The sequence below is a fragment of the Rutidosis leptorrhynchoides genome, chromosome 11 (genome assembly GCF_046630445.1).
Source record: "Rutidosis leptorrhynchoides isolate AG116_Rl617_1_P2 chromosome 11, CSIRO_AGI_Rlap_v1, whole genome shotgun sequence".
Taxonomy (NCBI): domain Eukaryota; kingdom Viridiplantae; phylum Streptophyta; class Magnoliopsida; order Asterales; family Asteraceae; genus Rutidosis; species Rutidosis leptorrhynchoides.
Window position 1 is genome coordinate 4,249,825 of NC_092343.1, and position 16,684 is coordinate 4,266,508.

The window sequence follows — 16,684 nt, forward strand, 5'->3', positions numbered from 1 at the left end:
ATAAAACTATCTTATTCGAAGGTTTAAACTCGTAATCACTAGAACATAGTTTAGTTAATTCTAAACTTGTTCGCAAATAAAAGTTAATCCTTCTAACTTAACTTTTAAAATCAACTAAACACATGTTCTATATCTATATGATATGCTAACTTAATGATTTAAAACCTGGAAACACGAAAAATACCGTAAAACCGGATTTACGCCGTCGTAGTAACACCGCGGGCTGTTTTGGGTTAGTTAATTAAAAACTATGATAAACTTTGATTTAAAAGTTGTTATTCTGAGAAAATGATTTTTATTATGAACATGAAACTATATCCAAAAATTATGGTTAAACTCAAAGTGGAAGTATGTTTTCTAAAATGGTCATCTAGACGTCGTTCTTTCGACTGAAATGACTACCTTTACAAAAACGACTTGTAACTTATTTTTCCGACTATAAACCTATACTTTTTCTGTTTAGATTCATAAAGTAGAGTTCAATATGAAACCATAGCAATTTGATTCACTCAAAACGGATTTAAAATGAAGAAGTTATGGGTAAAACAAGATTGGATAATTTTTCTCATTTTAGCTACGTGAAAATTGGTAACAAATCTATTCCAACCATAACTTAATCAGCTTGTATTGTATATTATGTAATCTTGAGATACCATAGACACGTATACAATGTTTCGACCTATCATGTCGACACATCTATATATATTTCGGAACAACCATAGACACTCTATATGTGAATGTTGGAGTTAGCTATACAGGGTTGAGGTTGATTCCAAAATATATATAGTTTGAGTTGTGATCAATACTGAGATATGTATACACTGGGTCGTGGATTGATTCAAGATAATATATATCAATTTATTTATGTACATCTAACTGTGGACAACTAGTTGTAGGTTACTAACGAGGACAGCTGACTTAATAAACTTAAAACATCAAAATGTATTAAAAGTGTTGTAAATATATTTTGAACATACTTTGATATATATGTACATATTTGTAATAGGTTCGTGAATCGACCAGTGGCCAAGTCTTACTTCCCGACGAAGTAAAAAAATCTGTGAAAGTGAGTTATATTCCCACTTTTAAAATCTAATATTTTTGGGATGAGAATACATGCAGGTTTTATAAATGATTTACAAAATAGACACAAGTACGTGAAACTACATTCTATGGTTGAATTATTGAAATCGAATATGCCCCTTTTTATTAAGTCTGGTAATCTAAGAATTAGGGAACAGACACCCTAATTGACGCGAATCCTAAAGATAGATCTATTGGGCCTAACAAACCCCATCCAAAGTACCGGATGCTTTAGTACTTCGAAATTTATATCATATCCGAAGGGTATCCCGGAATGATGGGGATATTCTTATATATGCATCCTGTTAATGTCGGTTACCAGGTGTTCACCATATGAATGACTTTTATCTCTATGTATGGGATGTGTATTGAAATATGAAATCTTGTGGTCTATTATTATGATTTGATATATATAGGTTAAACCTATAACTCACCAACATTTTTGTTGACGTTTTAAGCATGTTTATTCTCAGGTGATTATTAAGAGCTTCCACTGTCGCATACTTAAATAAGGACGAGATTTGGAGTCCTTGCTTGTATGATATTGTGTAAAAACTGCATTCGAGAAACTTATTTTGTTGTAACATATTTGTATTATAAACCATTATGTAATGGTCGTGTGTAAACAGGATATTTTAGATTATCATTATTTGATAATCTACGTAAAGCTTTTTAAACCTTTATTGATGAAATAAAGGTTATGGTTTGTTTTAAAATGAATGCAGTCTTTGAAAAACGTCTCATATAGAGGTCAAAACCTCGCAACGAAATCAATTAATATGGAACGTTTTTAATCAATAAGAACGGGATATTTCAGTTGGTATCAGAGCGTTGGTCTTAGAGAACCAGAATTTTGCATTAGTGTGTCTTATCGAGTTTGTTAGGATGCATTAGTGAGTCTGGACTTCGACCGTGTTTACTTGAAAAATGATTGCTTAACAAATTTTGTTGGAAACTATATAATTTTAACATGTGAATATTATGTGATATATTAATCTCTTAACGCGTTTGATATTATGTGATAGATGTCTACCTCTAGAACAAGTCCCATTGACTCACCTAATAATAATGAAGAGTCAAATGTAAATTGGAATGATTCGTGGACTGATTCACAAATTCCCGAAGAGGAACCGGAAGAAGAGTCGGAACCAGAAGAAGAATCGGAACCAGAAGAAGAATCGGAACCGGATGAAGAAATAGAACCGGTGGGGGAAATAATAAAACGGTTAAGTAAAAGAAAATCCTCAACCAACCGACCAAGGTTAATTATGGTCAATGGTGTTTCCGCTAAGGAAGCAAAATATTGGGAGGATTACCAATTCTCCGATGAATCGGATTCTGACGAGAATTCCGATGATGTTATAGAAATTACCCCAACTGAATTTAAAAAGGCAAAAGAAAATAATAAGGGAAAGGGCATAAAAATAGAGAAATCTAATTCCAACCCCGATGAACTTTATATGTATCGTCAACCCCCGAAGTCCTTAAGTTGTAACAATGACCCAGGAACCTCTAAACCACCAGGTTTTTCTAAACCGTTGTGGAAAATAACAGCTAGTATTAGGGGAACATCATATATCCCTAGAAACTTGACAAAACGAACCAAAACCGAAGAAGAAGAAACAAGCGAGTCGGAATAAGATAGTTGTATTCGTGTGGTGTAATATATGTAATATAGTGTGCTTATGCTTTATGATATATGTAAAAATTGCTTGTATTAATAAGTATTTTTTTTTATGAATCTAACTCTTGTCTATTTTACAGTATAAAAATACAAAATGGATAGACAATCCAATATTTTAAGAGACCTACCCGGAGACATGATTGATGAAATCTTGTCTAGAGTCGGTCAGAATTCTTCGGCACAACTATTTAAGGCGAGATCAGTTTGTAAGACATTCGAAGAACGTTCCAAGAATGCCTTGGTTTATAAAAGGCTTTCGTTCGAAAGATGGGGGATATCACATTGGGAAATCCATAAGTTACGATGTGTTTACTTTGACGCATATATTGCGGGGAACCCAAATGCTATTTTACGCAACGGGTTAAGAAATTATTTTGACTCAATATATCCGAATATTGGACTTCGTGATTTAGAAAAAGCAGCTAACATGCAACATAAAGAAGCATGTTATGCTTACGGATTAGTAATGTTCTCTTCTCACCAAAGTGAGAACAAGAACATCGGCCTACAACTATTAAACAAAACGTTCCCACAAGTGACGGAGTCGGTAATTGGGGTAAGAAATGAGGTTTTTAGATTGTTACGGGACTGTTGGACATTACGTAACCCTCGTCCCTTTGACGACGTTACAACACGCTGTCTTATCAACGGCCATAACGGTTATATTCCACAAGACCAAGGATGGGAAGTAGTCCTAGTAAAACCAGAATGCATGACTTATTTCTGGACGTATGAATTACATGTCTTTATTGCCTTTGCTGAACGACTTGTGTACTAGCTAGAATTATCTTCACAACTATCTTGTATCAAAGTTATTGTGTGCTATATTTCATGCTTTATGTAAAATAAGCGGTATTGTAAGTTTGTAAAATATTGTATAAAGGTTTGAACGCGAAATATTATTATAATCAGTTTTTCATATAGAATTGTAGTAGTTGAATTGTATATTAGCTACTAAGTATGAACTTAACGGGTAGGTACTACCAGAATTTAAACTTATAAAATGCTAATATGAAGAAAAAGCTTTTATAAATGAGTTCATATTATGCTACGAAATACTATTAACTACTCTTAATATTCTGTATGATTAACTTGTTCCATTTGATAATTTTGAAGGATATGGCACCGACTACTCGACACACCGTGAATATGAATGAAGAGGAATTCCGTACTTTTCTAGCTTCAAACATAGCCGCAGTACAGGCTGCGCTACATACCAACAATAACCTTGGATCTAGCAGTACAGAAAATCGTGTAGGATGCACCTACAAAGAATTCACTGCCTGTAAACCTTTGGAATTTGATGGAACCGAAGGACCGATCGGATTGAAACGGTGGACCGAGAAGGTCGAATCGGTGTTTGCCATAAGTAAGTGTACTGAAGAGGACAAAGTGAAGTACGCTACGCATACCTTCACAGGTTCTGCGTTAACATGGTGGAATACCTATCTAGAGCAAGTGGGACAAGACGATGCGTACGCACTACCGTGGTCAGCATTCAAGCACTTGATGAACGAGAAGTACCGTCCCAGAACCGAGGTCAATAAGCTCAAGACAGAACTTAGAGGGTTACGAACCCAAGGATTTGATATTACCACGTACGAAAGACGATTCACAGAATTGTGCCTATTGTGTCCGGGAGCATTCGAAGATGAGGAAGAGAAGATCGATGCGTTTGTGAAAGGATTACCGCAAAGAATCCAAGAAGATATAAGTTCACACGAGCCCGCCTCCATACAACAGGCATGTAGAATGGCTCACAAACTAGTGAACCAGATTGAAGAAAGAATTAAAGAACAGACTGCTGAAGAGGCCAATGTGAAGCAAGTCAAAAGAAAGTGGGAGGAAAACGGTGATAAGAATCATCAATACAACAACAACAGCAATTACAACAATAATCGCAACAATTATCCCAACAATCGGAACATCAATCGCAACTACAACAAACAGCCCAACAACAACAACAACAACAACAACAACAACAACAGCAACTACAACAATCATCCCAACAACAATAATAACCGCAACAACAACAACAATCAGAAGCAGCTATGCCAAAGGTGTGAAAAGTATCACTCGGGGTTCTGCACCAAATTTTGCAACAAGTGTAAAAGAAATGGTCATAGTGCGGCGAAGTGTGAGGTCTACGGACCAGGGGTTAATAGAACGAAAGGAACAAATGGTGTCGGAACGAGTAATGGCGGAGCAAGTAGTGTCGGAGCAAGTTATGCCAATGTAGTTTGTTATAAATGTGGAAAATCGGGCCACATTATTAGAAATTTCCCGAACCAGGAGAACACGAATGGACAAGGCCGCGGAAGAGTTTTCAATATTAATGCGGCAGAGGCACAGGAAGACCCGGAGCTTGTTACGGGTACGTTTCTTATTGACAATAAATCTGCTTATGTTTTATTTGATTCGGGTGCGGATAGAAGCTATATGAGTAGAGATTTTTGTGCTAAATTAAGTTGTCCATTGACACCTTTGGATAGTAAATTTTTACTCGAATTAGCAAATGGTAAATTAATTTCAGCAGATAATATATGTCGGAATCGAGAAATTAAACTGGTTAGCGAAACATTTAAGATTGATTTGATACCAGTAGAGTTAGGGAGTTTTGATGTGATATTCGGTATAGACTGGTTGAAAGAAGTGAAAGCAGAGATCGTTTGTTACAAAAATGCAATTCGCATTATAGAAAAAGGAAAACCCTTAATGGTGTACGGAGAAAAGGGCAACACGAAGCTACATCTTATTAGTAATTTGAAGGCACAAAAACTAATAAGAAAAGGTTGCTATGTTGTTCTAGCACACGTCGAGGAAGTACAAACTGAAGAAAAGAGCATCAATGATGTTCCCACCGCAAAAGAATTTCCCGATGTATTTCCGAAAGAATTACCGGGATTACCCCCGCATCGATCCGTTGAATTTCAAATAGATCTTGTACCAGGAGCTGCACCAATAGCTCGTGCTCCTTACAGACTCGCACCCAGTGAGATGAAAGAACTGCAAAGCCAATTACAAGAACTTTTAGAGCGTGGTTTCATTCGACCAAGCACATCACCGTGGGGAGCTCCTGTTTTGTTTGTCAAGAAGAAAGATGGTACATTCAGGTTGTGTATCGACTACCGAGAGTTGAACAAACTTACCATCAAGAACCGCTATCCACTACCGAGAATCGACGACTTATTTGATCAACTACAAGGCTCGTCTGTTTATTCAAAGATTGACTTACATTCCGGGTATCATCAAATGCGGGTGAAAGATGATGATATTCCAAAGACTGCTTTCAGAACACGTTACGGTCATTACGAGTTTATGGTCATGCCGTTTGGTTTAACTAATGCACCAGCTGTGTTCATGGACCTTATGCACCGAGTGTGTGGACCATACCTTGATAAGTTTGTCATTGTTTTCATTGATGACATACTTATTTACTCAAAGAATGACCAAGAACACTGTGAACATTTGAGAAAGGTGTTAGAAGTATTGAGAAAGGAAGAATTGTACGCTAAGTTTTCAAAGTGTGCATTTTGGTTGGAAGAAGTTCAATTCCTCAATCACATAGTGAACAAAGAAGGTATTAAGGTGGATCCGGCAAAGATAGAAACTGTTGAAAAGTAGGAAACCCCGAAAACTCCGAAATACATACGCCAGTTTTTAGGACTAGCTGGTTACTACAGAAGGTTCATCCAAGACTTTTCCAGAATAGCAAAACCCTTGACTGCATTAACGCATAAAGGGAAGAAATTTGAATGGAAGGATGAACAAGAGAAAGCGTTTCAGTTATTGAAGAAAAAGCTAACTACGGCACCTATATTGTCATTGCCTGAAGGGAATGATGATTTTGTGATTTATTGTGACGCATCAAAGCAAGGTCTCGGTTGTGTATTAATGCAACGAACGAAGGTGATTGCTTATGCGTCTAGACAATTGAAGATTCACGAGCAAAATTATACGACGCATGATTTGGAATTAGGCGCGGTTGTTTTTGCATTAAAGACTTGGAGGCACTACTTATATGGGGTCAAAAGTATTATATATACCGGCCACAAAAGTCTTCAACACATATTTAATCAGAAACAACTGAATATGAGGCAGCGTAGGTGGATTGAATTGTTGAATGATTACGACTTTGAGATTCGTTACCACCCGGGGAAGGCAAATGTGGTAGCCGATGCCTTGAGCAGGAAGGACAGAGAACCCATTCGAGTAAAATCTATGAATATAATGATTCATAATAACCTTACTACTCAAATAAAGGAGGCGCAACAAGGAGTTTTAAAAGAAGGAAATTTAAAGGATGAAATACCCAAAGGATCGGAGCAACATCTTAATATTCGGGAAGACGAAACCCGGTATAGGGCTGAAAGGATTTGGGTACCAAAATTTGGAGATATGAGAGAAATGGTACTTAGAGAAGCTCATAAAACCAGATACTCAATACATCCTGGAACGGGGAAGATGTACAAGGATCTCAAGAAACATTTTTGGTGGCCGGGTATGAAAGCCGATGTTGCTAAATACGTAGGAGAATGTTTGACGTGTTCTAAGGTCAAAGCTGAGCATCAGAAACCATCAGGTCTACTTCAACAACCCGAAAACATTACCATGAATTTCATCACTAAATTGTCAAGGACTGCAAGTGATTTTGATACTATTTGGGTAATAGTTGATCGTCTCACCAAATCAGCACACTTCCTACCAATAAGAGAAGATGACAAGATGGAGAAGTTAGCACGACCGTATTTGAAAGAAGTCGTCTCCAGACATGGAATACCAATCTCTATTATCTCTGATAGGGATGGCAGATTTATTTCAAGATTCTGGCAGACATTACAGCAAGCATTAGGAACTCGTCTAGACATGAGTACTGCCTATCCACAAACTGATGGGCAGAGCGAAAGGACGATACAAATGCTTGAAGACATGCTACGAGCATGTGTTATTGATTTCGGAAACAGTTGGGATCGACATCTACCGTTAGCAGAATTTTCCTACAACAACAGCTACCATTCAAGCATTGAGATGGCGCCGTTTGAAGCACTTTATGGTAAAAAGTGCAGGTCTCCGATTTGTTGGAGTGAAGTGGGGGATAGACAGATTACGGGTCCGGAGATTATACAAGAAACTACCGAGAAGATCATCCAAATTCAACAACGGTTGAAAACCGCCCAAAGTCGACAAAAGAGCTACGCTGACATTAAAAGAAAAGATATAGAATTTGAAATTGGAGAGATGGTCATGCTTAAAGTTGCACCTTGGAAAGGCGTTGTTCGATTTGGTAAACGAGGGAAATTAAATCCAAGGTATATTGGACCATTCAAGATTATTGATCGTGTCAGACCAGTAGCTTACCGACTTGAGTTACCTCAACAACTCGCGGCTGTACATAACACTTTCCACGTCTCGAATTTGAAGAAATATTTTGCTAAAGAAGATCTCACTATTCCGTTAGATGAAATCCAAATCAACGAAAAACTTCAATTCATCGAAGAACCCGTCGAAATAATGGATCGTGAGGTTAAAAGACTTAAGCAAAACAAGATACCAATTGTTAAGGTTCGATGGAATGCTCGTAGAGGACCCGAGTTCACCCGGGAGCGTGAAGATCAGATGAAGAAGAAATACCCGCATCTATTTCCAGAAGATTCGTCAACACCTTCAACAGCTTAAAATTTCGGGACGAAATTTATTTAACGGGTAGGTACTGTAGTGACCTGAACTTTTCCATGTTTATATATATTAATTGAGATTGATATTTACATGATTAAATGTTTTCAACATGTTAAGCAATCAAACTTGTTAAGACTTGATTAATTGAAATATGTTTCATATAGACAATTGACCACCCAAGTTGACCGGCGATTCACGAACGTTAAAACTTGTAAAAACGACATGACGATATAGATATGGATATACATATGGTTAACATGAGATTATGATAAGTAAGTATCTCCATAAGTATATTAACAATGAGTTATATACATATAAACAAGACTACTAACTTAAGGATTTCGAAACGAGACATATCAATTGTGGATATATTAATACACGTAATCGTAATCGATCAATTATATATATATTTTTTTGTTATTAATCATATATTGTTATACTATATGTTATTTAGATAAATTTAATATATTTAGTTTATATGTTTTGTATAACTATTACTTATCATTAATAATAAAACTATATATTAAGGTTTAGTATACATTTATATATTATTTGATATAGCTTAACTAATATCTTTTTAGTAATAAAAGTATAGCGTAATGTATTTTTATATAAAAGTATCTATTTATGATAATATTGATAGTTTTAGTGATAACAAAATAATAATTTTATAAGAATGATAATAATGATAATAAGTTTAGTAATAATAATACTAATGATTATATTAATAATAATAATGATAATATTTATAATACTACTTATGTTACTAATAATAATAACAATATTCTTATTTATAATTATAATCATAATAATAATATTGATAACTAATTCTTGCATGACAAAATTTATAATAATAAATACATTAGTAATGTTAATAATAATAATAATGGTTTTAATACTTATAACTATGATAATAATAATAATAAGTGGTATAATACTAATAATAACAATAATATCAATAACAATAATAATAATCATAGTAATAATAATAACATTAATAATAATAATAATATAAATGATAATCAAAATAAAAATAATAATAATAATAATAATAATAATAATAATAATAATAATAATAATAATAATAATAATAATAATAATAATAAATAACAAAATAAGACTACCTTTAAAAGAAGCTTTTAAAAGAAATAAATGCCATGGCCAGGGCTCGATCCCATGACCTCTCGCTCACTCAAACACTCCCAAACCACCTGCTCTACTTGTTTTTCTGAAATTAATCCCGAGTTTATATTATATAACCTATATAATCATCAAATTATATTTCGAATTATTATTTATATATACATATACACATATCTATTTACAATTAATTATTCGTGAATCGTCGAGAGCAGTCGAAGGTCAATTGAATATATGAACATCGTTTCAATTTTTTTTTTTAGACTCAACATTACATACTTTGCTTATCGTATCGAAATCATATAAAGATTAAGTTTAAATTTAGTCGGAAATTCCCGGGTCATCACAGTACCTACCCGTTTAAGAAATTTCGTCCCGAAATTTGAGTGAGATCATCATGACTGACAATAAGTATGTTTTCATGACGCATACGAGTTAGAAATTAGAGTTTTATCATCATTGGGTAATATGGATAAAATAATTCGATTAATCGAAGAATATAAGTGAAGCTATCACAAAAGAGTGAAATGAGAAAATAATGTTTCGTCATATCCCTTGACGTAGATAGGGTTGATTTTTCAAGTTCAAGAGATTTGGAGAAAATCTTTGTAATAAGATTTGATTTTTCGGAAATTAAGGGAATTAGGATCCGTTTTAAATACGATCATCTGTTTTGATTTCTCTGTAAGATATTTTACTATAAATCCACCCCTTCGTTTTCTTACAACTTGTAGTGACCCGAACTTTTCCATGTTTATATATATTAATTGAGATTGATATTTACATGATTAAATGTTTCCAACATGTTAAGCAATCAAACTTGTTAAGACTTGATTAATTGAAATATGTTTCATATAGACAATTGACCACCCAAGTTGACCGGCGATTCACGAACGTTAAAACTTGTAAAAACAACATGACGATATAGATATGGATATACATATGGTTAACATGAGATTATGATAATTAAGTATCTCCATAAGTATATTAACAATGAGTTATATACATATAAACAAGACTACTAACTTAAGGATTTCGAAACGAGACATATATGTAACGATTATCGTTGTAACGACATTTAAATGTATATATATCATATTAAGATATATTAATATATCATAATATCATGATAATATAATAATTTAACATCTCATTAGATATAATAAACAATGGGTTAACAACATTAATTGAGATCGTTAACTTAAAGGTTTCAAAACAACACTTACATGTAACGACTAACGATGACTTAACGACTCAGTTAAAATGTATATACATGTAGTGTATTTAGATGTATTAAAATACTTTTAGAAGACTTCAAGACATATATCAAAACACTCATACTTAACGAAAATGGTTACAGTTACTTTCCCATTCTTTTCTTTCATCAAGAATTCTAGTCGTATTCTTACCCGTATTATACACAGCTTCAAAACGTACTTACTATGGGTATATACCAATAGGAACTAGCATGGGATTCCACTCTTGATTATGTCATGTATGAATAATCAATTTTAACTTCTACCATGAGCTAGTCAACTAACTAGAACTCCTTTTAACCCCACTCACCACTCACCAATTACCACTCATCATTCACTCCATTTCACTTCCAATTCTCATTCTAATTCTCTCTCAACACACACACACACACTATTATGAACGTATTTTTCCAGTAGTTAATCATCATCTTCATCAAAAATCACTTCAAGAATCAAGCTATAATCATCATAGGAAGAACACTTCAAGAACACTTCAAAAATCCCTTCAAGTTTACTAATTTACTTCCAAGCTTTCTAATCCATTCCAAGTAATCATCTAAGATCAAGAAACCTTTGTTATATACAGTAGGTTATCTTTCTTATTCAAGGTAATATTCATATTCAAACTTTGATTCAATTTCTATAACTATAAACTATCTTAATTCGAGTAAAAATCTTACTTGAACTTGTTTTTGTGTCATGATCCTACTTCAAGAACTTTCAAGCCATCCAAGATCCTTTGAAGCTAGATCATTTCTTGTCACTTCCAGTAGGTTTACCTACTAAACTTGAGGTAGTAATGAGGTTCATAACATCATTCGATTCATATATATAAAACTATCTTATTCGAAGGTTTAAACTCGTAATCACTAGAACATAGTTTAGTTAATTCTAAACTTGTTCGCAAACAAAAGTTAATCCTTCTAACTTAACTTTTAAAATCAACTAAACACATGTTCTATATCTATATGATATGCTAACTTAATGATTTAAAACCTGGAAACACGAAAAACACCGTAAAACCGGATTTACGCCGTCGTAGTAACACCGCGGGCTGTTTTGGGTTAGTTAATTAAAAACTATGATAAACTTTGATTTAAAAGTTGTTATTCGGAGAAAATGATTTTTATTATGAACATGAAACTATATCCAAAAATTATGGTTAAACTCAAAGTTGAAGTATGTTTTCTAAAATGATCATCTAGACGTCGTTCTTTCGACTGAAATGACTGCCTTTACAAAAACGACTTGTAACTTATTTTTCCGACTATAAACCTATACTTTTTCTGTTTAGATTCATAAAATAGAGTTCAATATGAAACCATAGCAATTTGATTCACTCAAAACGGATTTAAAATGAAGAAGTTATGGGTAAAACAAGATTGGATAATTTTTCTCATTTTAGCTACGTGAAAATTGGTAACAAATATATTCCAACCATAACTTAATCAACTTGTATTGTATATTATGTAATCTTGAGATACCATAGACACGTATACAATGTTTCGACCTATCATGTCGACACATCTATATATATTTCGGAACAACCATAGACACTCTATATGTGAATGTTGGAGTTAGCTATACAGGGTTGAGGTTGATTCCAAAATATATATAGTTTGAGATGTGATCAATACTGAGATACGTATACACTGGGTCGTGGATTGATTCAAGATAATATTTATCGATTTATTTCTGTACATCTAACTGTGGACAACTAGTTGTAGGTTACTAACGAGGACAACTGACTTAATAAACTTAAAACATCAAAATATATTAAAAGTGTTGTAAATATATTTTGAACATACTTTGATATATATGTATATATTGTTATAGGTTCGTGAATCAACCAGTGGCCAAGTCTTACTTCCCGACGAAGTAAAAATCTGTGAAAGTGAGTTATAGTCCCACTTTTAAAATCTAATATTTTTGGGATGAGAATACATGCAGGTTTTATAAATGATTTACAAAATAGACACAAGTACGTGAAACTACATTCTATGGTTGAATTATCGAAATCGAATATGCCCCTTTTTATTAAGTCTGGTAATCTAAGAATTAGGGAACAGACACCCTAATTGACGCGAATCCTAAAGATAGATCTATTGGGCCTAACAAACCCCATCCAAAGTACCGGATGCTTTAGTACTTCGAAATTTATATCATATCCGAAGGGTGTCCCGGAATGATGGGGATATTCTTATATATGCATCCTGTTAATGTCGGTTACCAGGTGTTCACCATATGAATGACTTTTATCTCTATGTATGGGATGTGTATTGAAATATGAAATCTTGTGGTCTATTATTATGATTTGATATATATAGGTTAAACCTATAACTCACCAACATTTTTGTTGACGTTTTAAGCATGTTTATTCTCAGGTGATTATTAAGAGCTTCCACTGTTGCATACTTAAATAAGGACGAGATTTGGAGTCCATGCTTGTATGATATTGTGTAAAAACTGCATTCAAGAAACTTATTTTGTTGTAACATATTTGTATTGTAAACCATTATGTAATGGTCGTGTGTAAACAGGATATTTTAGATTATCATTATTTGATAATCTACGTAAAGCTTTTTAAACCTTTATTGATGAAATAAAGGTTATGGTTTGTTTTAAAATGAATGCAGTCTTTGAAAAACGTCTCATATAGAGGTCAAAACCTCGCAACGAAATCAATTAATATGGAACGTTTTTAATCAATAAGAACGGGACATTTCACAACTCACACCTTCTTATTCTTTCTCCTCAATTCATATTTTAAAGCGTTCATCAATATGCTTCATCCAGTTCTACTTCTTGATATATTCCTCACTTTCATATCTGTCATTCTTCTTTTTCACCTACCGCCGAAAGAATCTATTTACTTTTACTATACTCTTGGGTTTATAGTGTTTCTAGTTCTTCCTTGTCTTTACATTGCCATATGCATCGATATATATGGTTTATAGTTTCTGGGTTTTTGTTGGGTTTTATATCTTCCCTTATATTTCGATGTCCCTACTTCTGTTTTCTATAATCATTGTCATCCACAGTTAATGCTCTCTTTTATTTGCTGCGATTTATACTCCAATTTCTGTTTCGTAGCTTTGTCCTTTTGTTTCTTCTTCTTGCGATTAAGCACCGCTTGAAATGGTCTAGAATTTGCAGATATAAATTTTGAAATGAACATTGTTAATGTTCTAAGAAAGAAATGGTAATGGTACGATATTGATTTGTTAAATTGCCAGAATACCCTGGAAAATATCGAATCATCAAGAAATATTTTCCTGATATTTTAGAGATTAAATAGAATACAAGAGTCGTGTAACATGGCCCATGTTGACGTTATAATCTGTGATTCATCACGGTCCATTTTAGAAACTTAGCATGAACTACTGTAATATAATCACGTTGATCAAGTGTCATTATATTATACTAACTCATGCATCAATTCCCAACACTACTTGAAAAACATTCATAATTTAAACTCGAATTTTAAAGAAATTTAGAAACTAAAGTAGTTTCCTTTATGATGTAATATAGATAGCACGAAGAGATAAATAATTTCGGATGAGAATATTTATGAAAATATCTTCAGAAATATCGAAGATATTTATGATGATATTTTGGAATTTCTAAGTTCGATGGTTAATGAAGAAAGATTTTCCGTAAGATTTTAACATGAGTACGGAGCAAGATATTGGTTGAAGGTTTCATCGGATCCAGAATTACTTGGATTCTTTGAATATATGGTATGGTCCTTGTATTTGGCCTTGGTCTCCTTCATGGTTTGCTCAATCTATTTTTCAGTACCAAATTTTCTTTCGAGCGTTCCTAACACTCCCTTCGTTATCATCAAACTTTTAGCCGTTTAGACCATCTACAATTTTTTTTATTTCCTCGGTATTTAATGCTACGATATTTGAATTATCGATTATCAATCCGAGGTGGTTTCAGAAGAATTGTGTTTTTAGATGATTAAACACTGATGGTACTATGGTGGAATATAAAAGGTTCCCCGGTAACGATGACGAAAGGCGAACTTATATATTAAAGTTATAATAGAGTTCATTCGAATGAAAAGTCGAAGTTGATTTGCTGAAGCTGTGATAAAATTGGCTAATTTTGAAAAGAAATTGCAAAGTTATTTTCGGTAATAACAACGCCAAAGGAGCTAGCACAGATATGTTTTAAACGTTTACTCAGATTCCGAGTGTTATCAGGTGCATATCTATATGCATAAACATTTCCTTCCGTAGATGAGATGCAGTTGGTCCATTCTCCCGATTAAGGTGTTTTCAAGAATCATAAAAAGTTTGAACGCAGATTGTAATCGTCAAGATACAAATGGGGTTTAAGATGAAATCAAGTGGCAAACTTGAAGAATTGTTTAGTTTCATATGTTATAATCAATATTTTAATTCATTTTAATTTTTCAATGTTATTAGTCCACAGTCGATAGTCCACAATTAACAGTCCAATAATTCATATATAGTTTAATATATAATATTCGAATTAATTAATACGTATCGTGTGTAGTGACCCGAACTTTTCCATGTTTATATATATTAATTGAGATTGATATTTACATGATTAAATGTTTCCAACATGTTAAGCAATCAAACTTGTTAAGACTTGATTAATTGAAATATGTTTCATATAGACAATTGACCACCCAAGTTGACCGGTGATTCACGAACGTTAAAACTTGTAAAAACTATATGATGACATATATATGGATATATATATATATAGTTAACATGATACTATGATAAGTAAACATATCATTAAGTATATTAACAATGAACTACATATGTAAAAACAAGACTACTAACTTAATGATTTTTAAACGAGACATATATGTAACGATTATCGTTGTAAAGACATTTAATGTATATATATCATATTAAGAGATATTCATACATGATAATATCATGATAATATAATAATTTAAAATCTCATTTGATATTATAAACATTGGGTTAACAACATTTAACAAGATCGTTAACCTAAAGGTTTCAAAACAACACTTACATGTAACGACTAACGATGACTTAACGACTCAGTTAAAATGTATATACATGTAGTGTTTTAATATGTATTTATACACTTTTGAAAGACTTCAATACACTTATCAAAATACTTCTACTTAACAAAAATGCTTACAATTACATCCTCGTTCAGTTTCATCAACAATTCTACTCGTATGCACCCGTATTCGTACTCGTACAATACACAGCTTTTAGATGTATGTACTATTGGTATATACACTCCAATGATCAGCTCTTAGCAGCCCATGTGAGTCACCTAACACATGTGGGAACCATCATTTGGCAACTAGCATGAAATATCTCATAAAATTACAAAAATATGAGTAATCATTCATGACTTATTTACATGAAAACAAAATTACATATCCTTTATATCTAATCCATACACCAACGACCAAAAACACCTACAAACACTTTCATTCTTCAATTTTATTCATCTAATTGATCTCTCTCAAGTTCTATCTTCAAGTTCTAAGTGTTCTTCATATATTCTACAAGTTCTAGTTACATAAAATCAAGAATACTTTCAAGTTTGCTAGCTCACTTCCAATCTTGTAAGGTGATCATCTATCCTCAAGAAATCTTTGTTTCTTACAGTAGGTTATCATTCTAATACAAGGTAATAATCATATTCAAACTTTGGTTCAATTTCTATGACTATAACAATCTTATTTCAAGTGATGATCTTACTTGAACTTGTTTTCGTGTCATGATTCTGCTTCAAGAACTTCGAGCCATCCAAGGATCCGTTGAAGCTAGATCCATTTTTCTATTTTCCAGTAGGTTTATCCAAGGAACTTAAGGTA